We start from the raw sequence: 26,146 nt of genomic DNA on the forward strand, positions 1-26,146 counted from the left end.
CTGCGTCTCATTTGAAGTCCCAAACCCTTTTCTTTAAAAATGCTGGTAGAGCCGGCCTCTGAATGAGAATTTGCTTACATTCCCAACACATAGCAGAATGCAAAGTAGAATGTTATCATTCAAATTCAATGTTGGTACCTCGGTACCTTACAAAGTACCATGCTACCTCCAAGCTGTGATCCCTGTATTGACTCCTCCTTCTGAAACTCCAGCTCACAGAAAGCCTACTGTAAAATCGGTGACATAGTAAGTACCTGTCATAGAATTCAAGGAAGTAAATGTGTGTAGCACTACCCCCGGAGGAGCTGCTGGTTTGTTTTAGGTGGCACATTTACCTTGTGGCTCTCCGAATTCCTAGGGGTGTATGGTGCATATAGCAGAAATAAAGGAATGTCCGCAACAGGTGTCTTTTGCTGTGCTCTTTATTGCCCAGCCGGGTAAAAACAATAAAACTTGTGGTGAAGAAGGTTGAGTTGAAAGAAGGAGGAGAATAGCAAATTTAGGCGTAGCTCCCACGTGTAACACTTCTTGTACCCATCCTGCTTAAAGCGGGGGTTCACCCTGTTAAAAAAAAAAAAAATGTTTTTTTCTATTAGACCATTACTTTCGGCATTGTAGCGCGAGCTACGGTATGCCGGTCCTAAATTTTTAATCCCTGTACTCACTGTGCTATCGATGATTGAAGAATCCGGGGAATGGGCGTTCCTATGGTGAGAGAAGGTGATTGACGGCCGGCCCTGGCACGTCACGCTTCTCCGGAAATAGCCGAAATAGGCTTGGCTATTCACGGTGCCTGCGCATAGCCTGTGCGCAGGCGCTGTGAATAGCCGAGACCTACTCCGGCTGTCTTCGGGGAGCGTGACGTGCCAGAGCCGGCCGTCAATCATCCTCCCTCTCCATAGGCACGCCCATTCCCCGCGGGAGTCGGATTCTTCAATCATCGATAGCACAGTGAGTACGGGGATTAAAAATTTAAGACCGGCATACCGTAGCTCGCGCTACGATGCCGAAAGTAATGGAATAATGAGGTGAAGGAGGGTGAACTACCGCTTTAAGTAAGAATAGCGTACCTGGCAGCCAGAGTATCGCTCAAACCTTTGAGCATAAGTCTCTGCCACAGACCCTCCTGGGATGAACTGGAACATTTTGGGAGAAGTCTCTGCCACAGACCCTCCTGGAATGGATTCAGTGAGAAACCACAGGCTTTCCTGATTGTGGTTTCGGAGATGAACCTCCTTAGTGGAATTACGCCTGGATCTCCTTCTAATTGCTTTCAGGTACCGACTGACAGGTGACCAGCCTCCCAGTGTCCGGATACCTCGATCCCTGGTGGATTGTCGAGACCCTATTGGATCGCCAGCCTCTCGGTGGCTCTCCTCAGATAGACTTCCCACCGAACAGCTATACCGATTAAGATCTTCAGGATTGGGAACCCAGTCGACCACTGGGCTCCCTGCCACAGCTCAAATGTTCCAGACCAACATGGTCCAGGAACCAGGAACTCTGCGTAGCACGCAAGCCCTGGCAGGCCGGGGCGCCGTGGTGCAGACACCCTAAAGGTGGATGCCGCACTTGAAGAAGAAGACCCAGAATTAATGGAGTCTGCCTCATAAATACCCTCCCCCAGCATGCACAGCCAGGCTCAACCCTCCTGATTGGCTGCTGGGGAAGAGCACCCAAACCTTGACTCCACTGCTGCCACCTACTTCCCTGGGGTGGGAAGAACACCCCAGCACAAAAGAATGAGCCCACAGCACAGGCAAGCTGAGACAGAGACCCAATTTGAACATATCAACCAGATCAGAGTTTAACTACACTCTGATCTCCCTCTAAATTTAAATAGCACCGGTACTTTGAAGTAACCAGGCGCTACTCTTCACAAAGTATGTTTACAAACTACGGCATCAATCAGATTATTAGGAATAGGTTAGAAATAATTGAATTACATGTGAATATGTGAGTATATGTGAGTATATGATTTTACATTTTGACCATAGACATTCTTTAAAGCAATCTTGCCAATGCGGTAGGTAAGGTAAAGATGTGTGCATTACAAGGTGGAAGAACAAAACTATGAACAGAACCAATGTTTTTATAAAGTAAAAGAATGTATAGTTTTTTCAACTTTGTATTTAAATGCTTAAGTCACATTCTACTTTGATAAAATCTTAATGAATAAAAAAAATATATATATAATTTTAGTTTTTTATTTCATTGTCTGAATATTGTGACAGTCATTTCTGGATGAGAAGGCACATCATTACTTTCATGTGCTTGATTGAAGCAGAGATAAACCCAATTTCCTTAACATATACTACATGAATAAGCTTTCATCGCCTGTTTATTACTGATTTCAGTTGTTTAGCCACTAGTAATTATATTCAGCAATTTGACACACAATAACATTATGTTGTGCTTGACACAATTCCCCCCCCCCCTCCATTTCTAAACTATGCACCTGACTCTCATACACAAAAATATGGTACCAAAGTGCTGGCAGGCACATCTCAGTGGTTTTTAACTGTGATTTTTTTTTGCCTAAAAATTATTAATCTTTTTTATATCTTTTCATTCCAAACTGTCAAGAGCACTTTATTCTGACACAGAATAATTTTCATTTGATAGGCAGACCAAGCAATGACATTTAAAACAGCACCATTGAGTTTTTAGATTTCAGATAATTAAACACAACTAAACCCATCCATTGCTGACAAAATGTCATTTTAGGTATTGTCAGCTCACACTGCTTCCAAAAAATCACAAGTGCAATTGAAATCATTTTCTCTTCCCCCCTGTTTAGGATTTGTTTATTGGCAGAAAGATAACCGCTTTCTCTATTCTGCCAGCAGCACAATAAACAAAAACAAAAAAGAGATGTGGAATGAGCCTTGAAAAAGTTTAACCACTTCAGCCCCAGAGGGTTTGCCCACCCATTTTTTGCGATACAACACTGCTTCACTTTAACTGACAATTGCGCGATGCTGAATCTAAACAAAATTTAGGTCCTTTTTTCCCCACAAATAGAGCTTTTTTTTGATGGTTGCTTGACCACCTCTGCGGTTTTATTTTTTTGCGCTGTAAACAAAAAAAAGAAAAACGACAATTTTGAAAAAAAAAAATATTATATATTTTACCATTTGCTATAATAAATATCTAAAAAAAAAGTATATAAAAAAAAGTAATTTCTTCATCAGTTTAGGCCAATATGTATCCTTAATTTTTTATTTTTTTTTACCAAAAATAAGAGCATATATTGATTGGTTTGAGCAAAAGTTATAGCGTCTACAAAATAGGGGAAATATTTATGGCATTTTTTTTTAGTAGTAATGGTGGTGATCAGCGATTTTTAGTGGGACTGCGACAGATCGCACACTTTTGACACTTTTTTGGGACCAGTGACATTTAAACAGCGATCAGTGCTATAAAAATGCACTGATTACTGTATAAATGACACTGGCAGAAAAAGGGTTAACACTAGGGGGCGATCAAGGGGTTAAATGTATTCCCTTGAAAGTGGTTATAACTGTGGGGTTGTGGACTGACTGGAGGAGGAGAGAGATTGCTGTTCCCAATCACAAGGACAGAACGGGGATCTGTTTGTTTACATTGACAGATCCCGGTTCTGGCTCTCTGTGGAGAAATCTCAGGTGGACGGTGGACATTGCAGCCGCCGGCCACGTGCATCGGCTCCAGTACGACGATTCGCGCAAGCCAAGGCAACCTGTATACAGGGCCGGCACTACCAAGAGGCGACCGCCTAGGGCGCACTGACGTCTAGGGCGCCCGGCCGCTATTACTCCCACACTGTCCTCCACTGTCTCCACAGAGCTTCAAGTTCCACACAATGCTGGCAGCGCCCTGACATGTTAAGCAGCGCCGCCGCCGCTAGGCAGATGGAACCCCCCCCTCGCGGCTCGAGTTCTCCGCTCTGAGTCTGACATCAGTGTCACATGGCAGGCATGGATAGGTCCCGTCCCGGCTGCAATCCCCCCCCCCAGGGTGCTCTCCGCTGTTTCATGTGTGTATACAGTACTGTCATGTCCTGTGTCACTGTGTCCAGCATGATCCCCCTGTATGCTCCTTTTCAGAATGAGCCAACTCAGCCCGAGGCAGCAGCAGCCCCTCCCTTCTCCACTCTCTGTCCACACTGACTGTGTCTGTGTGTGAGATGTGTACAGAAGCACAGCGCCCCCCTCTCCTGGCCGTGTCAGTCACAGTGGGGAGCAGATATTGGCGATGCATCATGGTATTAGTGTGGCAGTGGCGCCTGGCGTCTCCCAGGCTTGGGGGACAGGTGGAGCATTGAAGAGGCACCGTGCCACCGACACAGAGGCAGCAGGCAGGTTAGGTACAACAGCAGAGGTGATGTGAGCGAGGACCGGCAGCCACCACAGGGTTCACCGTTCAAGTTGGTGTGGTGAGTTAGTAAAACTTTTGTACATTGTGATGACAATACATTTTTTTAAATGTATGTGTATATTAAAATATCTGCCCCCCCCCCAGAGCTTGATTTGCATTGATTGGCACTGATGTAGCAACATTGATGGACGCGGGTGAGACTGTATTTGATGGACGCGGGTGAAACTGTATTTGATGGGCGCGGGTGAGACTATTTGATGCCCCCCATGTCAATTAAATAAATTTGATACATTCATAGATGTAAACAAATTTATACGCAAGATTAATATCCAGCGTCATTTTATATCCAACACACCCTCGATTGAGAGGGCTACCACATCAGGTACTGTACACTCAGGACTTTCTAACCCCTCTTTGTATAACCCCCCAGTCCCTGTTTCTTCTTCGGTTAATATCTTCAAAGAATTAATCCTTAAAGATTTGAAGTCTCTACCAATAAATTTTTTTTATAATCATCCTCTACCAAGAGAAGGACTCCGTTCCCTCTGTGACCAGAAGGACATTATAGTCCGCCCTGCTGATAAAGGCGGGGGGATAGTCATCCTGGACAAAGATGACTATATTGGAGAAATGGACCGTATTCTTGGAGATACAGCAACCTATCAAGTACTTCCCAATAACCCTACCAGTGTTTATAAAAAACAATTGGAAGTTCTGGTTACTAAGGGTTTCAATTCTCACATTCTTAACCAGAAAGAGAGATCTTTTCTGATACCAGTTGCCCCGAGAATTCCAACAATCTATTACCTGCCCAAAATCCATAAGGACCCTTACAAGCCTCCCGGAAGACCAATAATTAGCGGGATTGATTCTATCACTTCCAGAATTGGCCGCTATATTGACTGTTACTTGCAACCCTTAGTTAAGCGTACTCCTTCCTATCTGAAGGACACTACCTCTACCATCAAAATGCTTGGTGACATAGAACTTAAGGGTGATTACCTGCTTGCCACAGCAGATGTGAAATCCCTTTATACCTGTATCCCCCAGCAATTGGGATTGGAGGCTGTCTCCCATTTTTTAGGCCTTGATCCTTCAATTACTAGTGACCAGAAGTCCTTTATTTTGGAACTTCTGGAGTTTGCCACAACTAGAAATTATTTCTGGTTTAACCAGAAGTATTTTGTTCAAAAACGTGGTGTCGCCATGGGGGCCAAATTTGCCCCCAGTCTGGCATATTTGTTCATGGCCAAATGGGAGGAGGACGTCATCTATTCTGCCAGACACCCGTCCTTGGTGTTATGGGCCAGATATATAGATGACGTCCTCCTCCTATGGGATGGTACTGCTGAAGCCTTGGGAGAATTTTTTAGTTCTCTGAATTTAAATAATCGTGGCATCAAGTTCACTTTTGATTCCAGTCAGACTAAGGTTAACTTTTTGGATCTAGAGATAGCCATTGAGTCCAGGCAGTTTAAATTCCATACTTTCTTCAAACCCACAGACAGGAACAGTTTCATTCCGGTGGACAGTTGCCACCATAAAACGTGGCTTAAGTCAGTACCTAAGAGCCAGTTCCTCCGGTTACGGAGGAACTGCACTGACAGCGATACTTATCTCGCTCAGGCTTCCATGCTCAAAGAAAGATTTCTAGATAAAGGTTATGACTCTATGTTAGTTGAGGCAGAGTTACATCGCGTTGCACTTATTGACCGTAACTCTTTGTTGAATGAGAGAGTCCCACGTGAGCCTGATACGTCATTCAGATTTTCAATGCTCACGTCCTACTCAACTCAACACAATGATATCAAAAAAATCTTTGATAGACATTGGGATGTGCTCAAACAGGACAAAACCTTGGGTCCGTTATTACCAGATAGGGCGAAGGTAATTTTTAGAGGAGCCCCCACTTTGAGGAACAAGATTGCCCCTAATGTTGTTGACCCACCTACCCAACCAATGTTCTTTCAGGACATGAAGGGTTACTATCCGTGCAAAAAGTGTAACGTTTGTTTGCATAACACTTGTGGGCGATCGAAATCTCTTGAATTTCAGTCACGCATTACGGGCAAAGTTTATCCAATTAAATCTTTTTGCACTTGTGCCACTACACATATTGTCTATTTGATCACTTGTCCGTGTGGCAAGCAATATGTAGGCCGTACTATTAGAGCATTCTCAGTTCGCGTAGGTGAACATGTTGCTAAGATTTTAGGGGGTAATACAAAACATACGGTACCGCGACATTTCAGACAAGATCACAACCGTGATCCCACTGGTACTCAATTTTTGATTATAGATAAGTTTGTGGCCCCCTGGAGAGGTGGAGCCAAGACTAGAGGGGTGTCGAGGCTAGAAACATTCTGGATATATGAATTACAAACTTATATACCATACGGATTGAACGTTGAATGGGATATTAATTCTTTTATCAACAAATCATGATCATTCCAATTTTTGTTTTATTAGTATGAAATTTTTGTCATATATGATGATGTAAAGGTCTCTTCCTTTTTTTAGACTTCATATTCTTCTTTTAGTTTATTTTTATTTTAGTTTATCTTTTACTTATATACATTGATAGATTTCAATCTTTATATGTTTATGAATTTTTAGATGATTTTTTAACGCTCTTTGCATTTCAATATTCACGTGTATATGTGACCATTATTACATTTAACTTATTGCAAAATTGGTTATTTGGTGCAATTTCGCTATTCAAACGCTAGATGTCCCCACCTTTTGTGTTGCGGTTTTGGTTTTTTACCATGTCCACCGTGTGCCTCTATTGAAGGCTTCACACCACGTGAGCTGACGTCCTTTGTCGGTGAAACGCATATTGCCTTCACTGCGCTTCAAGTTCTGAACGTTAGTCACGTCATGTTGCTTACGTTGGCGCTCAGCGTAATTATGTTCCGCTCCTTGTCCCTGTTCGCGTTTTTCCGCGCAGCGTGCGTTCCATTTCCTTCAAGCCTCGTTTTCAGATCGAGGCTTTGAGCGCACGCCAGTGACTCCATCTTGTTCCAACCCGGAAGTGGTGACCTATTCAGGTGCGGCGCAACCTGTCCCCATACGGATCACGGAATTAAGGTAGGGGACATCTACAGGTATATATTTGGCTTATGTTGGCAGAAGGTCAGTGCCCCAAGACGATGTTCTATTGAACGAAACGCGTCGGGAGAAGACACTGACCTTTTCTGCCACTTTTGTACAAGCGCTTTATTACTCCGGTCACACGTGAGTGTAAATTTTTACTTCCTTTTAAAATAAATTTCAAATCATACGCAGTATCACGCTATGTGTGTTTTAATTTTCCTTTGGCAAATTATCGATTTCAATATCTGAGACATCGATATGGTTACTGGTTAATCAACAACATCCAGGAGGAGGGACTATCGGACCATACATCTCTTTCCCCCAGTAGATGACATCAGGTTCTCAGTAACCTTACAAGCCTGCATGACTTGATAGGTGTATACCTACTCGAGTCTCAACATCTGGTAAGCAGACACCTTTACCCATCTTCATGGTTTAAGGAACGTATATTTTTATTGTCCTTCATCGGCTTCAGGGATTTGTTTCTACTGTGGACTTTGGCCTATCTACTATTTGAAATTGTCTTATCATATGGACATTTTTTTTTTCATGTTTTCATCAGCGCCACACTTTTGTCTTTCTTGATGGGCGCGGGTAAGACTGCATTGGATGAGCGCGGGTGAGGCTGTATTTGATGGGCGTGGGTGAGACTGTATTTGATGGGAGCAGGTGAAGTTGTATTTGATAGGCACAGGTGAGATGGCATTTGATGGGCACGGGTGAGGTGGAATTTGATGGGTGCTGGTGAGGCTGTATGTGATGGGTGCTGGTGAGGCTGTATGTGATGGGCGTGGGTGAGACTGTATTTGATGGGTTCGGGTAAGACTGTATTTGATGGACGAGGGTGAGACTGTATTTGATGGGTGCGGGTAAGGCTGTATTTGATGGGCACAGGTGAGACTGTATTTGATGGGCACAGGTGAGGTGGAATTTGATGGGTGCGGGTAAGACTGTATTTGATGGACGCAGGTGAGACTGTATTTGATGGGCACGGCTGAGATGGCATTTGATGGGCACAGGTGAGATGGAATTTGATGGACGCAGGTGAGGCTGTATTTGATGGGCACGGGTGAGACTGTATTTGATGGGCGCGGGTGAGACTGTATTTGATGGGCACGGGTGAGATGGCATTTGATGGGCACAGGTGAGATGGAATTTGATGGGCGTGGGTGAAGCTGTATTTGATGGGCATAGGTGAGACCAGGGTTTGACAAATTTGCTTGGAATCTAGGAGCCAGTTAAAAAAGTTAGGAGCCAGAAAACGTGCCCCGTCCCACTGAGTTTGTGTGCAGAAGCGAACGCATACATGAGCAGTGCCTGCATATGTAAACAGTGTTCAAATCAAACGTGAGGTATCGATGCGATCGTTGGAGCGAGAGCAATAATTCTAGCCCTAGACCTCCTCTGTAACTCAAAACATGCAATCTGTAGAATTTTTTAAACGTCGCCTATGGAGATTTTAAAGTGTAAAAGTTTGTAGCCATCCCACGAGCGAGCACAATTTTGAAGCGTGACATGTTGGGCCTAAGCTTCCTTCCCCTGGTGCAAGGGCGCTAATTCCAGTCGCAATTGTGACCGGGCGCCTGGATTTTGTCGAACCCTGGGTGAGACTGTATTTGATGAGCACTGGTGAGATGACATTTTATGGGCACAGGTGAGAAGGCATTTGATGGGCGCTGGTGAGGCGGCATTGATGGGCGCTGGTGAGGCTGTATTTAATGGACAGAGCTGAGACTGTATTTGATGGGCAGAGGTGAGGCTGCATTTGATGGGCACTGGTGAGATGGCATTTAATGGGCATCCCTTACAGTCTCACACAGACATGAGAAACACACAATGCATCCCTTACACACACAAAAAAACTCTGGCCTTGTCTGGTCCCCTCCATCAATAACTCCCCCCAGTTCCCTCCCTTCATTAACTCCCTCCCATTCTGTTTCCTCAATAAAGTGTTTAAACTGGTTAAAAAATAATGTTTTTGCTGTAAAATGCATCCAGCATTGCTCCTGTTTCTTCTTGCCAGAGGCTGCCATTTTGTTGAAGCCCAGAACCCCTGAGCAGAAGTAAACCATAAAGTGGAACTAAACCCATTGATTTAATGGTTTTAAAAAAAAAGCAGTATTCCTGGAATGTTGGGATTGCTAAATGTCACATTTGCTTAATTCCTCAACCAAACTGTCAAAGCATTTTATGGCTGGTGTCATAACTGATCACATGTGCAGCACCATGGCAGTTGCAGATTAAACAGAAGCAGCTTCCTTGGCTGTAAAATATAGGAGGGTTTAATTCTGATTCAAATTTGTGTAGGTGGATAGGAGGGCTTTATTTGTCTAGCAAGCCAGACAGACTAGGATCAACCAATATATTTGGCTTTAAGTCATGTGGTCACTGTGAAAACCATTCAAATGGCTCTTGTCCTAGACAAGAGCCAAAACCAAAACCCAATTTGTCATTCAGGGGTTAATTATTAGTTTATTTCTGCAGTGGATTGATTCACATTATACAATGTATGGACCTACACGTACAAAGTTGTTGGGTGCGGCTTTCAAAAGGAAAAGAAAACTTTGAGAAGAGGCCCAAAAAACAGGCCACTAGTGAAAGCCTCAAAGGCCATGCCCAGTTCGACAGGAAATGGCAGGAAGTAAAAGACTATATTACAAAAATTAACAAAGACATTATTCTAAAAAAACAGGGAAAGTTGGTCAAAGATAGGTTGGCCTTTGTTGAAGGCTTCGCCTACCGCTGGCAAAACCCTTTTCAGGGGCGCGGACCCAAAAGGACAAATACCAAAAAAGGTCAGGGGGCCAATGATATAAGAGGTATCGATGAGGATACCGAATCAGACTCATCTATTTCTGTTTCTTCCCTACAGCATTCACAAGGATGAGGATTTAATACGGCACACAATGGAGACAATATGGTGCACAATGGAGGTGGACGTAAGAGAACACATGGTGATGGGCACTACACACCCTATTCTAATAAAAGACCTGAGAACCATGACATTAGATCCTTTGTCCAATCACTGCGTCACGGCTCAACACCTGTTAGTGGTAATAGGAATACTTCACAAAACAGATATATAGGAGCCACGGCACAACAAGCACTACAAATATTGAGCATTCAAAATCAGCCTTCTAATACTGATACGAATCCATACCCTTCAGGTCTTGGGCCTACCAACATGCAAATATCTACTGTTCCCATAGACACCAATCCTCCCCTTAATATACCTAATACACCGAGTATACACCCTACAATTCAACTACAAATATTTAGGAAACAAAGTACACTGGACTCCCATATTAGTTCCAATAGCTCCCAAATACTAAATTTTCCAACATTGGGGATCCCTCTGCCTCCAACAAAGAACGAGACATACTTAATTTAACTCCCTACCAATTCTCTAATGATGAATTGGAGGTATTAAGATATGGTCTGAGTTTTTTCCCCTCTGAAACGTTAGACAAATACGAATTAATAAAGAACATCTATATGTTTATTAGAAACCTCACTTTCAAATTCATCTTTGACAAAGATCGTTCACGGGCTAGGGAAGAAAGGGAGTTTTCTGAGAAAATCAAATACTTCAGAATGGAAGAGTTCAGGGCACTTCGTGACCTAATATTACTCCTGGAAGAAAATGAAAATAGTGAAACAATTAGGGAAAATACAGCTAGTATCCCAACCCCGATTAAGACTGGACAACATGTCCATTCTTGTTCTAGTGAGAAAAGCTTTCCAATCAAACATTTCATAAATTCTAATACTAAATTTGTCATATATGTGATTGGTTGCAGCATATGTAAACTCCAGTACGTGGGTCGCACCACCCGCAGACTGAAAGATAGATTGCGCGATCACTTATATGACATTGACAAAAATCATGATACCAATGTGGCGAGACATTGGAACATCACACATTGTAAAGACATATCCAGCCTCACTGTGCAAGGTATGGAAAAAATTATCACACCCATCAGAGGGGGAACAAATTCAGAAACCTGTGTAGGAGAGAGGTATTCTGGATATTCTCTCTTCACACAAGAATTCCCAGGGGACTCAACTTCGAATGGGATGTTTCCCATTTTTATGATTGACCAGCCTACCGGGTTTCTCTATCACACTGCATGGCGAATCAGCTCATTACATTCACACCTCATGAAACGTCTGCTTAGTTCATTATGATCATGTTTTGCGAATTTTTTCACATGCGACTTTTCACAAGCGATTCACCACAGGTGATTCATGCGCTGGTATTCCCATGTGTGGTGAATTAGTCCATCATACAACATTCGCACTTCATGAACTTTGTTCAACCTATTATGTTCTGTGACTCCTCGCATGCGATTTGTTGCATGTGATTTTTCACATGCGATTTTACACATGACGGTTTTTTCCATATACGTTTTTTCCATATACGATTTTTCATATATGAATCAGCTTATTACATTCACACCTCATGAAACGTCTGCTTAGTTCATTATATTCATGTTTTGCGTTTTTTTCATATGCACATTTTTACAATCGATTCACCACAGGTTATTCATGTGCTGGTATCCCCATGTGTGGTGAATTAGTCCATCATACAATATTCGCACCTCATGAACTTTGTTCAACCTATTATGTTCTGTGACTCCTCGCATGCGATTTGTCACATGTGATTTTTCACATGCGATTTTTCTATGACGGTTTTTTCCATATACGATTTTTCATATATGAATCAGCTTATTACATTCACATTCACACCTCATGAAACGTTTGCTTAGTTCATCATGTTCATGTTTTGCAAAAAAAAATTTCATATGCGACTTTTTACAAGCGATTCACCACAGGTGACTTATGCGCTGGTATTCCCATGTGTGGTGAATTAGTCCATCATACAATATTCACACTTCATGAACTTTATTCAACCTATTATGTTCTGTGACTCCTCACATACGATTTGTCACATGCGATTTTACACATGACGTTTTTTTCCATACACGATTTCTCATATATGACTTTTTTCATATTCCTTTCATGTGCTCGCATGCCCATATGCTTCATTATTAAACATGTTTTATTACTAGGTTTATGGGCTTTTGTGTGATCAAGCCAGATTCCTGATCTTCCTTTGTCTCCCTCTGCATGCGTACGCGTGTCCACATGTATGTGCATCATGTGCATGGGCATATGGGTGCATACTTTCACGTGCATGCATGCTGATGGGTACTTTTGCAAACTGTAGATCTTACTCCATTTACGTTTTGGGTCTTGGTATTAGTTGATGTTTTATGGGGTTTCTCATTTCATGGTATCCTTTTACTTTGTACAGATATGTACATTTGTTATGACCCCTATAACTCCCCTATTACATCATGATATCCAAGTACACCTATTATAGATATGGATTTTGAGGGTTCTACTCATATATTTTACCCATAATTCTAAAATGAAAAAAAAAAAAAGTTTTTTTTATATATATGGTGATTTTACCAGTTTCAAGATCTATTTCTTTTGGTACCCTTTCCCCTCTTTTTTATATATGTACAGTCTTCATATGTTTTGTGCATTATTATTTACCGCTTTGTCGTTTTTTTTACAGCACACAGAAATGGATGTCTACACACACATATATATACATAATTGAGGGATGCCATACATCCCCTTAGTGATGTACCTTTCAAAATCTTGTTATCTTTACTTTTTTCCTTTATTACACATTATTACCATCATCATCTTGCATTTATATAATAAGCCATTTGTTATTTTACACTTTATACATACGTTTACATGTATCTTCACATTTTTTACATTTATTCATCTATACTCTGCTACATTATAACGTATAATGCGATTTGTTGTTCTGCCCACACGATTTTGTCCTTGCTTCAAGACAAAATGACATCACATGCTCCACGATAAGGATCCACATGTTTTATGTAGTATAACATAATAAAACACTTTATTTATTTACTCTCCTATGCTAAACATATGCATTTTTTTCACTCCTCGCGCATCTCACATTATTGAGGCACACATGTCGAGATTCTTATCACTTTTTTACATAACACACATATATATATATACACACATACACACACACATATATATTTATTTATATCTTTTCACCATGACACATTATTATCCACATAATTTTTTTCAAATCCACATGCATACTTATTTCTCCCTTTTTTTGGGTCACACGTATATATTATAGATTATGTTTCTATTGTCATTTCATTTTATATTTATTCTTATTTTTATGCATAAAATGTCATTCCTTTGGGAACATTTATTGTTGCCCTGTACAATGCATATATATATTTATGTTATTTTACATGCAAGGTTGTTGTGTGTGTTTTTTTCACTTTATCCTCCCTCCCCCCCGCATGTGTTTTGCATATCGGCAATTTGCCGAAGCCAATCAGATGCTGGGTGGGTCAAATTGAGTATAAACCATTGTGTGTATATATATTGGTTACTTTTTATTTTCATTTTTATCTATGACTAAGCATTGATATCCAATGCGAAACGCGTCAGCTGTTTTTCCCACTGTGTGCTGATACTTGTAGTGCATTTTTCCTTTACCCAATAAAGGGCACATCTTTTTAAGAAATTGGAGTGCGGCTGTCCATATCTCTCTTCTTTTGCATATCCCGTGCATTGCCGGCACCCATTGGTTCCTGAGTGGACATTGATTGTTCTAGTGTGCTCACCTGGAGCGGCAGCCTTCCTACCTGTCCCTACCAATTCTCTAATGATGAATTGGAGGTATTAAGATATGGTCTGAGTTTTTGCCCCTCTGAAACGTTAGACAAATACGAATTAATAAAGGACATCTATATGTTTATTAGAAACCTCACTTTCAAATTCATCTTTGACAAAGATCGTTCACGGGCTAGAGAAGAAAGGGAGTTTTCTGAGAAAATCAAATACTTCAGAATGGAAGAGTTCAGGGCACTTCGTGACCTAATATTACTCCTGGAAGAAAATGAAAATAGTGAAACAATTAGGGAAAATACAGCTAGTATCCCAACCCCGATTAAGAAATTCAAACTAAAATCAAAAAACTTCCCTGACCTTACTACCAGTCCCAAAGCATGGGCATTCATGTGTAATATTATCAGCGATATAAAACGATTTAAAATCCTCTTTAAACATGACAACCTTTCTTGAGTACAGCGCCAGACCATCCTTGGGCTACAGAAGCATCCTGATGTTATTGTCAAAGCGGCTGACAAAGGCGGCAATATAGTCCTAATGACTAGAACATTTTATGAAGACATGTTTCTTATAATTTTACAGAATGATGACTGGTACTGCCGCATTTCTCCAACGTGTAATGCTTCATTTAGGGATGAATTTTTGGACATTATCAATGATGCCTTTCAAAAAGGTCTGATTGATCAGGAACTATACGATTACCTGAATGTTCAGTCTCCCAGGGTGGCGACATTCTATGCACTTCCCAAAGTGCATAAGAACCTCCTGTCGCCCCCTGGGAGACCGATCATTTTGGGGATCGGTTGTCTCACTGAGAACGCGAGTAGACTTGTAGACTCCGTACTCAAGCCACATGTGCTAGCCCTACCTTCCTATACCAAAGACACTCTAGCTGTTCTTAGACAAATTGAAGGAATGGTCGTTCCTCCCAACTCCCTTCTCGTGACCTTGGATGTGGAGGCTCTGTACTCCAGTATCCCTCATGAGCGGGGGGTTGGGATGATACGCACCTTCCTCAATGAAGAGGACCATCACCATTGGCCCTATAATGAGTTTATCCTTCGGCTGTTGGGTTTCATCCTCACTCAAAATTGGTTCAGCTTTGATCTCTCCCACTACCTCCAGATGCAGGGCGTAGCCATGGGCACCTGCTGTGCCCCGGCTTACGCAAACCTGTATCTGGGGTGGTGGGAGAGGGATCTATTCTCCAATGAACATATGTCACAATACAATGATCGCATCCTTTGTTGGATGCGATACATCGATGATATCTTTCTTATATGGACAGACACCAGAGAAATGCTGGATGAGTTCATTAAAAAATTGAACAAAAATAATGTCAATCTAAACTTTACATTCAGTTGTGATAACAGCAAAACCAATTTTCTTGATTTGACTATACTTAGAAGCGAGGAGGATTCCCTTGCAGCCGATCTTTAACGCAAAACAACTGCTGGTAATACCCTTTTGCATGCAGCTAGCTCACACTCTCCGGCCCTCATTCGAAGTATACCATACGCGCAATACATTTGACTGAGGCAGAATTGCACCCTATTATTGGACTTTCAAAAACAGGCCAGACTACTCCAGGTCCGCCTGCTTGCACGTGGCTGCAGTAAGACGTTACTACATCAGGCCTACAACAAAGCAGTAAACCAAACAAGAAATACCCTGCTATTCAAAACTAAGGCCAAAGTACCCAATACCACAGTTAAATTGATAACTAGATTCTCGTCTCACCACGAAAACATTTGATCAATGCTAGAAACTCACTGGCACCTGCTTAGGGAAGACGTTACACTCAACAAATATGTGGGGGTATCCCCACAAATAGTATATAGACGTGCTACTTCTATTCATGACAAACTTGTTAAAAGTCACTATACCAAACCAGATGTCGGCTTGGCATCTCTTCCATCAGGGACCTCCCGTTCTGGTAACTGTTCTTTTTGTAGATGGCTATCACCCTGCAAAACTATTACACTTCCCAATGGTGAACTGTTTTCACCTAAATTTTCTGCCAATTGTCGTACACAGGGCCTAGTGTACCTCATGGTGTGCAGATGCGGGGCCTTTTATGTGGGAAAAACGATCAGGCAATTTCGACAAAGAGTTAATGATCACATCTATTGATCAGGGAATGACAAAATGCTAACCCCGGACAGCAGACACCTCGATTTATACCATCATTTCGACACATCTTGTGTCTCCTTTGTCACTCTGGCCGTAATTCCCCAAAACCCGAGAGGAGGAGAATGGGATAGGATCGTCCTACAGAAGTAGATGATCTGGATTGAAAGACTAAATGCTACCCAAACCCCTGGACTGAATGAAACCCAATCCTACAAATCCTTTCTCTAGTTGAAAGTATCTCTTTAAATTATTTTTTACGGTAGAATATATACACTCGTATAAATATTTGTTTCAATCTGTTTTTTCCTTTCTTTTCACTTAGACGTAATTTAATCACTTTGATTAATGGTACATCATACATGGTTAACCAATCGCTAACCAATAACTTTCACTACCAATTTCATTTCAGGCAGCAATAAGTCTGCCACACAACAAATTACCTGTTACCCCACTTATTTTCTCATACATTGTCAACATTTTGCATGGTTGTTTTAACCCGCTCACTTACTCACTAATTCTATTATAATTTTTTTTTTTAAATTGTGTGTACTGTCACTAATTTGAGCTTCTTTCCAGCACTCATATACAATTTAATTATGTTTGTCACTTTATATTGTACTTGATTTCAGATATTACTATATATATATATATATATATACACACATATATAAGTGTATTTCTCAGTTCATGTCCCCGACCAACTGAAGGAATCAATCATTTCTTTCCCTTGTGGGGTCGATTAGTGTCCTTTTTCTCCTCCCTCTCTATCTCTCGATTTCTTGTGATCTTTGAAAATAATACCACTATGAAAGATAAGATCTCCAAGCCTGCAGCCCTATGTTAAAAATTTAAAATAAAAATGTTATATACATATTATTTTCTCATGACTAAATTCAAATGACTATATGCGATTTCACTAGGTTGATGTATTTTGCAAAATAATGTTTTTTTTTCTTTTCTTATTCTGAGAAATGTTACGTTCGTACTTTCTCTTAATTGAGATTTGTTTTAATTCTTCAACCTGCCCATTTTCTCCCTTTAAGTGGACGGTTGTAACTTTAATGTGTTTTGTGTTGGTGTGTGGCAGAACACCGGGGTATTGCCCTGCAGTATTCCCCGCACCCTTTGCGCTTCAATATCCTATGGGGGGGAAGTTTATTCAGTCCAATATATTGTTGTCACTTTTACTTATTAGGTGTCAGACTGCGTACTCACCGAGGCCGAGATGCCGAGGGCGGCTCACCGTTGCGACCCAGCCCACTCTGTCCCCTGGAGTTGAGACAGGGGAGGAAGGCACCAAGAGGAACCGGTACCAGCAAGGTACTGGACTGGTAGTTGGTGTTTGGCTGAAGACTGGGCCGGGGGCCCCTGCTGGTGATGGATGGTAGAGCAGGCAGCCTTGGTGACTCAGAGCAGGTGCAGAGTAGGCAGCTGTGGCAATACTGAGCAGGTGCAGAGCAGGTAGCTTTGGTGACACTGAGCAGGTGCAGAGCAGGTAGCTTTGGTGACACTGAACAGGTGCAGAGCAGGTAGCTTTGGTGACACTGAGCAGGTGTAGAGCAGGCAGCTTCGGTAACACGGAGCAGGTTTCTGGGGGTGAGACTGAAAGCAGGTCCGGGGTGCAAAGCCAAGGTTCAAGGGTAGGAGAGAGCAACAAGTCCAAAGACGAGCCATAGGTCATGGGGTTGGAGAAGACAGCGTATCCAGGAACAAAAGCCAAGGTCAGGTTCGGAGGAAGAGCAGAGTCGTGCGGAAGTCCGGGTCGGTGATACAGGTGTAGTGGCAGAGTCCAAGCACAAGCTGAAGACAAACCAGCAACCCACCATGAGACAGGAGCTGGTTTAAATAGCCCGGTCAGGCCTCTGATTGGTTCCGGGGGGGTGTGCGCCCGTGTCTTTCACACACGGGTACGCGCCGGAACGCTGCTCTACCACGCATGTGCAGCAATCGGTGACTGGCAGAGCTGGTTCCCTGACAGTGCCCCCCCAAGGGGCGGACTCTGGACGCCCAAACTGGCCATCAACTCCAGGTGTTCTTGGTGAAAGGCACGGATCAGCCGTGGGGCATGCAGATTCCTAGAAGGTTCCCAGGAATTGTCCTCCGGAGGGTACCCTTTCCATTTGATTATGTGCTGGAGTTGCCTTCCCCTCTTCCTACAACTCATGATGGACTCCACTTCTAACTCCTGTTCCCCCTCAATCTCCACTGGTGGAGGTGGGGGTTCTTCCCTCCCGAGAAAGGGGTCGGGAACAACAGGTTTAAGGAGGGAGGTGTGGAAAACAGGGTGGATTCTGTAAGAGTCAGGTAGGACAAGTTCGAAAGCCACAGCATTGATCTTCCGCTTGATCCTAAAAGGACCAATGAATCTTGGGCCCAGTTTCCGAGAGGGGACAGGTAATCTTAGGTTGGTGGCGGACAGCCAGACCTCCTCCCCAACTTCAAAAGCTGGGCACTCCTTCTTTCCCCTATCGTAAAATCTTTTATTATCCTCCTGGGCCTGTCGCATCATCTCCTTAAGTTCCAGAAAGTTAGACTGGATAGCCGTTATGTGCTCCTGGACAGCTGGGACAGATATTTCCGAAGGAGAATCTGGAAGGAAGGATGGATGAAAACCAAAGTTGGACCAGAAGGGGGTCTGGTTAGTGGTAGAGTGAACAGAATTGTTGTAGGCAAACTCAGCGGATGGTAACAAGGACGACCAATCATCCTGGGAGGTTGAACAGAAGCACCAAAGATATTGCTCCAATGTTTGGTTCGTCCTTTCCGTTTGAACATTGCTCTGGGGGTGATATGCCGAAGAGAGGCAGCTCTTAACTTCCAAGGCCTTACAAAGTTCTCTCCAGAATCTGGACGTGAATTGAGCGCCCCTGTCAGAAACGATGCTCCTGGGCACCCCATGGAGCCTGACGATTTCCTTGAAAAATGTCTCGGCCGTCTTTGCAGCGGAGGGAGTTCCTACCATGGGCAGAAAATGAGCCATTTTAGAAAGGCGATCAACCACGACCAGGATTGAGGTGAAGCCCCCAGACGGAGGTAAGTCTACAATAAAGTCCATGGAAATTTCCGCCCATGGGCGTTCTGGAATAGGCAAAGGTTTGAGTAACCCCCAGGGGTCTTGGTATTAGGACCCTTGTTTCGTTGACAGCGGGTACATGATGTAACGTAGGCCTTACAATCCTGTCTCCTCCTAGGCCACCAAAAGAAATGAGAGATCAGTTCAGTAGTCTTCCGTGCCCCAAAGTGTCCTGCTAATCTGTGATCATGGAAGGTACTTAAGACCAACTGTCTGGCTTCCGTTGGTGCAACATTTTTTTGGGTTTTAAGCATTTTGCTGAACGTAGATACTCAAGGTGTTTGAGGTCGGTAAAGATCATGATGGGATGGGCCGCCCCCTCCAGTAGGTATCTCCACTCCTCTAGAGCAACTTTAATGGCGAGTAGCTCCCTGTCTCCCACGTCATAGTTTCTCTCCAGGGCACTTAGCTTCCGGGAAGCGTAGGCCACAGGATGTAGCAGGGCCTTTAACCCTTGTCTCTGTGATAAAATGGCCCCCGGTGGCGGTCTCGGAGGCGTCTACCTCCAGGGCAAAGGGTAATGTTGAGTCCGGATGTTGTAGGACCGGTGCAGAGGAAAAGACGGATTTGAGCCTCTCGAAAGCTTCTTGAGCCTCTTGTGACCACTGGAAGCCACTACCCTGCCGAGTGAGCTTAGTGATGGGAGCTACAATGGAGGACAAGCCGATAATGAATCTTCTATAAAAATTGGCAAAGCCAATGAACCGCTGCACCCCCTTTTTGTCGACCGGAGCTGGCCACTCTTGAATGGCCTTGACCTTTTGCGGATCCATGGCAACCCCACTGGTGGAGATAATGAATCCCAGAAATTGCACTAAAGTCTTCTCAAATTCACATTTTTCCGCTTTCAGGTACAGTTTGTGCTCTTTAAGTATGGCAAGAACCCTTTTGACATGGCACCGGATTAGTTCAATTGAGGCTAAAAAAATGAGAATGTCGTCCAGATACACGACTAAGAAATCATCCAGATGTTTGCGGAAGATATCGTTAACGAGATGCTGAAGGTGGCTGGGGCATTACAGAGCCTGAAAGGCATCACGAGGTACTCGAAATGCCCGAATCTGGACCTGAAGGCAGTCTTCCACTCATCTCCCGCCCTGATCCGGATGAGATTGTAAGCGCCTCTCAAATCTAGCTTGGAAAAAACTGACCGGAAACGCTGGAATAGCTCCGGGATGAGAGACCTGTTTTTTACAGTGATCTTATTGAGTTCTCGATAGTCAATGCAAGGTCTTGACGAGCCGTCTTTCTTCTCCACGAAAAAGATACCTGCTTCGGCTGGAGAGGAATATGGGCGGATAAAGTGCTTTTCGAGGTTCTCATCAATATAGGCCTTGAGGGCCTTTAATTCAGTCTCAGATGGTGGAAAAATACGCTCGAAAGGGACCTCGGAACCGGGTAGGAGGTCAATAGGGCAATCATACGGCCAATGAGGTGGGAGGTGATCGGCTTGCTGTTTATCAAAAACGTCCTTAAACTCTAGATAAACGGAAGGGACATGCTGAAGGTTCTCCGGTGGGGTTGTTATAGCGGAGCAAATGGCAACTGGAGGTGCAAACTGGAGGACGTAAAACTGACTTCCTTCTTTAGCCAATCAATGCAAGGTTGATGTGCCTGTAACCAGGGAAGGCCCAAGATGATAGGAAACAGAGGGGATGGAAGAAGGTCAAGTCGTAGGAACTCTTGGTGGCCCGAGTCAGTAGTGGCACAAATGGGTTCAGTCTCTTGCGTAATGAGTCCGGAACGGGGAAGAGACCCATCGGCCAAGTGGATTTGTAACTGATGGTCCTTTCTTTCCCTTTCACACACGGGTACGCGCCGGAGCGCGGCTCTACTGCGCAGGTGCGGCAATCGGTGACTGGCAGAGCTGGTTCCCTGACATTAGGGCCCCTCCGGCTTTGTCTCTCATTCCCCCTTACTTGTTAGGCTGCTACATTCACAGGGAAATGCAGTATGTATTCACGCTCTGGGTTCTCCCGCCCTAACCATTTTCAAATCGGTCGGCGAGTGTTATACCCTTATGCCTCGTACACACGGGCAAACATGTACGATGAAAACGGTCCGCCGGACCGTTTTCAGCGGACATGCCCGCCTGGAAATTTCTGTATGATGGCTGTTCACACCATCATACACGCATGGGAGGGAATGGCGGCCGCTCAGACATGTACGGTAAGTCTGTACAGACGACCGAACATGTCCGACGGACAGGATTCCAGCGGACATGTTTCTAAGCAAGTTTAGAAACATTTGTCCGCTCGAAAACGGTCTGGCGGGCAAATGTACGCTGGAATCCTGTCCGCTCGGCCATACACACGACCGAACATGTCTGCTGAAACTGGTTCGGTCGTGTGTACGGGGCCTTACTGGCTCTTTGTAGGTCAATAGGCATTGGCGAGAGATACACACGCGAGTTGCAGGGCATATCCATGCCCTGCTGGTCCCCGCCTTTACCACCGCTCAGTACCCTTAGTAACATTACGTCACTGAAGGTTCGGACGCATGCGCACCAGTATGGTCGACGCATGCGCATTACTGCTGTCACACGATTGGCCCTGTGGCCGATTTGTCACCCAGGACCTCGCGCGTGCGCATCATTGCCACCACGCGATAGGTCAATCTGTACCGCGTCACCGCTGATTTGACGCAGGCGCCGTGACCTGCGTTCTCTGCGCCAATCACCGCCACCGTTTGAAGGTGACGTAGGGCCTCACAGGGGGATATTTATAGACGTGGAGGAATGCCAACAGGTGTATAGGCATCCTCCATAAACCAGGGGCAAATAACACGGCTGTACAGGAAGGCTTTGGGCTTTAAGGTAAGACATGATGTTGCTGAAAGGCATGGCACTTTCAGCAATTGATGCCATGCAGAACTATCACCACCTAATACCTTTGTATACTTTTTGTGTCCTTAGGACCCTTCTATTACTATTGCTTGTATCCATTTCCATTCATTCGGACTGGAGACCTTCAAGCTAGTAATCAGTGAGTCAGGCTTACCCCCCTGTTCACTGGTGTCCGGCCTACCATACCCAGCCTACTGCCTGACCATCCGTGTATATACCCCTGGAATGCGACTTTTTCTCTCTTGCTTACCAGCAATTGACCACCGTATCATTCAACGCAACATTGTTTTCGATTTAAATGGTGAGACTCCCCGTATTATCTACTACCCACTTTCTTGGACTCGCAATTTTTGTAAAGTTTGCATTTTTTACATTGTAATGATTTTCCTAGAGATGTACTGATATAAATACAATACTATTGCTATTTACAGATATTATCCCCCTAACTGGCTTGAATAGTACTCTTTTGAACAACAGCTAATGTTAGATTTAAAAAAGACCGGGCGTTGTCTACCCTCAACGCGGTTAACCCTTTGTGAGTATATATGCTCAATACATAAACGATATATGTTTAATTATTAACAAATGGCCACTCTAGTATCATTCGCACATGCTTTATTATGCATGTCTGAATATTATGTTTCCCCCACTCCTTTTCTTTTCTCTTCTCTCCCTCCTTCCCCCTCCTTTGGGGCAGCTTTGTGGTAGGCTGCCCCGATGCTCTGCCACACATCTAACGTTGAATGAAGTGTATATATATATATATATATTATTCCTTTATGTATTGTGTAATTTTCAGATTTTATTTTCATATTTTTTGATGTACTTATACATTTAACTTATTATGTTTTTTGTATATGTTTTAATAGATTGAATTGTCTGTGCTCCTGAGGAAGCGCTATCTATAGTGCGTAACATGTAGAGCGAGCCCTCCTGTTCCTCTGGACTACCACTCGGTTACACACTATACAGTCAACTTTACAATCATGCTTTATATTTGAGCCTTCTATGGTAGAACTGTATCATTATTGTGACAACCAATGTGGACCAGTTATTTACTTGATTTCTCTGATTTTATGTTTGTATCTGTTTTTATGACATTCTTATAAAATACATTTATCTAGCTTTCTTACCATATGTACCGTGTGCCTTCAAAGTCCAAATTTACTAGCCTTTAGCCAATTCCAATAATATCGGGACGGTGGCACACCGACTACTGGTACATCCGCAGTGTCACCCTGTTTTGGATGTACGTTAAACATAGGCCCTTTTTCCTTCGGTGTTTACCAGGAGCAGAAATCCACACAAGCTCAGGATGATGAACCAGAACCAGATTGTGAAGTTGAAGACAATCCTGTGCATATGGATAGTGGTGAAGGACCTTCAACAACCTTGACAGTGGGTGCTTCAGCATCGACAACTATTAGTGAGCAATCTGTTGAAGAGAACAGTGACACAGATACTGAAGAAGAGAACTCTCCAATATCGCCAAAACTACTAGAGATCACTTCATTACCACTGGATTTCTCTGATCCAGCGGATTGGCCAGATGTCATCACTACGTCACGTCGGGATACCATCGTAATGAAAGGCCCAGCAAAACCAAACAAACGGTTTGCATGTCCCAGGGATGCATCTAATAGACGTTTTACAGCAGTCCATTACAAACGCAGACAAGACATTGGCTAATCTACTCTACCAACTCAAAGTGTTTTGCTTTTGTTGCAAACTGTTTGCAAACAAAGAAACAAGTCTGATTGCTGGAGGTGTCGATGACTGGAAAAATATATTGCATATTTTCACAGCGCACGAACAGTCTGCATATCATCTTGCTTCTGTGGGAAGGTGGAATGAGTTATTGCTGAGGCTTGGATCAGGAAAAAACATTGACCAGGCTTACCAGAGGTTATTAACAACCGAAACTCAGCACTGGCAAAGTGTTCTCCAGCGCCTTGTAGCCATCGTCCAATATCTTGGTAGGCAGTGCTTGGGTTTCAGAGGAAGCAATGACACACTTTACAGTGCAAACAATGGAAATTATTTGCAAATTGTGGAAATGCTGGCCACATTTGATATAGTGATGCAGAAAAATAACATTTATAAATTCATTGCCACTATCTGGGAAAGGATATACAAAATGAATTGATTGGCCTTATTTCTAAAGAAATAATCAGAAGGATTCTTCTCCTATTAAAAAAAACAAGTACTATTCCTTCATACTTGACTGCACCCCAGATGTTGCTCTTGTGGAACAGACGACCATCATTGTTAGGTTTGTGTCAATCATACAAGGGGACTCAATAACAGCAAGCCCTGAAGTGAAAATCGAAGAAAGGTTTCTTGGATTCATCCCAGTATGAACTGGGATGAATCCAAGAAACCTTTCTTCGATTTTCACTTCAGGGCTTGCTGTTATTGAGTCCTCTTGTTCAACTGGAGAAAGGTTGACTGAATCAATTCTGGCAGAGCTTGAGAAACTGAACATAACATTAAAGGGGTGGTTCCCCCTAAAACACATTTCTAACAATAGATTCGTAAGACCCGTTACACTGCGGGTAGGCTGGCTTTTTTTTTTTAGTACATACCTCGATCTCGGCGTTTCGTCCCTTGTCAGTGGGCGTTCCTAGTTGATTGACGTTCCTCGGACGGGCGCATACGTGACGTCATGACTTTCCGAAAGAAGCCGAACGTCGCTGCGCAGGCGCCGTATAGAGCCGACTCTATACGGCGCCTGCGCAATGACGTTCGGCTTCTGTCGGAAAGTCGTGACGTCACGTATGCGCCCGTCCGAGGAACGTCAATCAACTAGGAACGCCCACCGCCAAGGGACGAGACGGCGAGATCTCGGTATGTACGAAAAAAAAAGCCAGCCTACCCGCAGTGTAACGGGTCTTACGAATTTATTGTTAGAAATTTGTTTTAGGGGGAACCACCGCTTTAAGTGATATGAGAGGCCAAGCGTATGACAACGAGTCCAACATGAAAGGGAAGCACTCTGGTGTTCTGAAGAGAGTCAAGATTTGAATTCACGGGCATTCTATATTCCTTGCAGTGCTCATTCTTTAAACCTTGTTGTAAATGATGCTGCTATGTGTTGTAGGGAAGCCAGTTACATTTTTGGTACTTCGCAGAAAATATATGTTTTTTTGTCTGGCTCAACAAATCGGTGGGACATCTTAAAGAAGCAGTAGGCTGACGGTGAAGCCACTATCAACTACAAGATGGTCAAGTAGAATTGATGCCATTCGTTCTTTCAGATTACAAATAGCTGAAATATATGACACACTGATGGCAATTGAAGAAGACCCAGCATTTGTTATTCTTGCAAGAAGCGAGGCTGCTTCATTGGCAAAAGAGCTGAACAGCTTTACATTTTTGTGTTTGACAATAATGTGGTATAACATATTAAGTAGCATTAATGAAGTTAGCAAACTTCTTCAAAGTCAAACAATTTACTTGCCAGATGTTGTAGAGCTTTTGGAATCCAGCAAAACCTACTTAACCACTTAATCACTGCCCCATAGCCAAATTACGGCTACAAGGTGGTTCCCTTAACTCTGGGAGGACACTCTCCCAGAATCGCGCTCCCACGCACCCCCTGGGGCGTGCACACGGGAGTGTCCGTTACCGCCGGGGCCGTGACCACGTGATCACTCCATACAATGACGGAGCGATCACATGTAAACAAACCGGCGTCATTTGATGACGCCAGTTCCTCCCTCCTCTCTCTGTACCAATCGGTACAGTGTGAGAGGAGAGAGCGGGTGTCAGCAGCGCTGTGGGCTGGATCTGTGATTATTGCAGACACAAATCCAGCCATCCCTGCTCATCCATCCCTGCAATACCCTGTGCAATACTCTGCAATACCCCCTGCGCAATACCCCCGCGCAATACTCTGCAATACCCCCCGCGCAATATTCTGCAATACCCCC

This window comes from Rana temporaria, chromosome 4 (assembly GCF_905171775.1).
Source record: "Rana temporaria chromosome 4, aRanTem1.1, whole genome shotgun sequence".
Classification (NCBI taxonomy): Eukaryota; Metazoa; Chordata; class Amphibia; order Anura; family Ranidae; genus Rana; species Rana temporaria.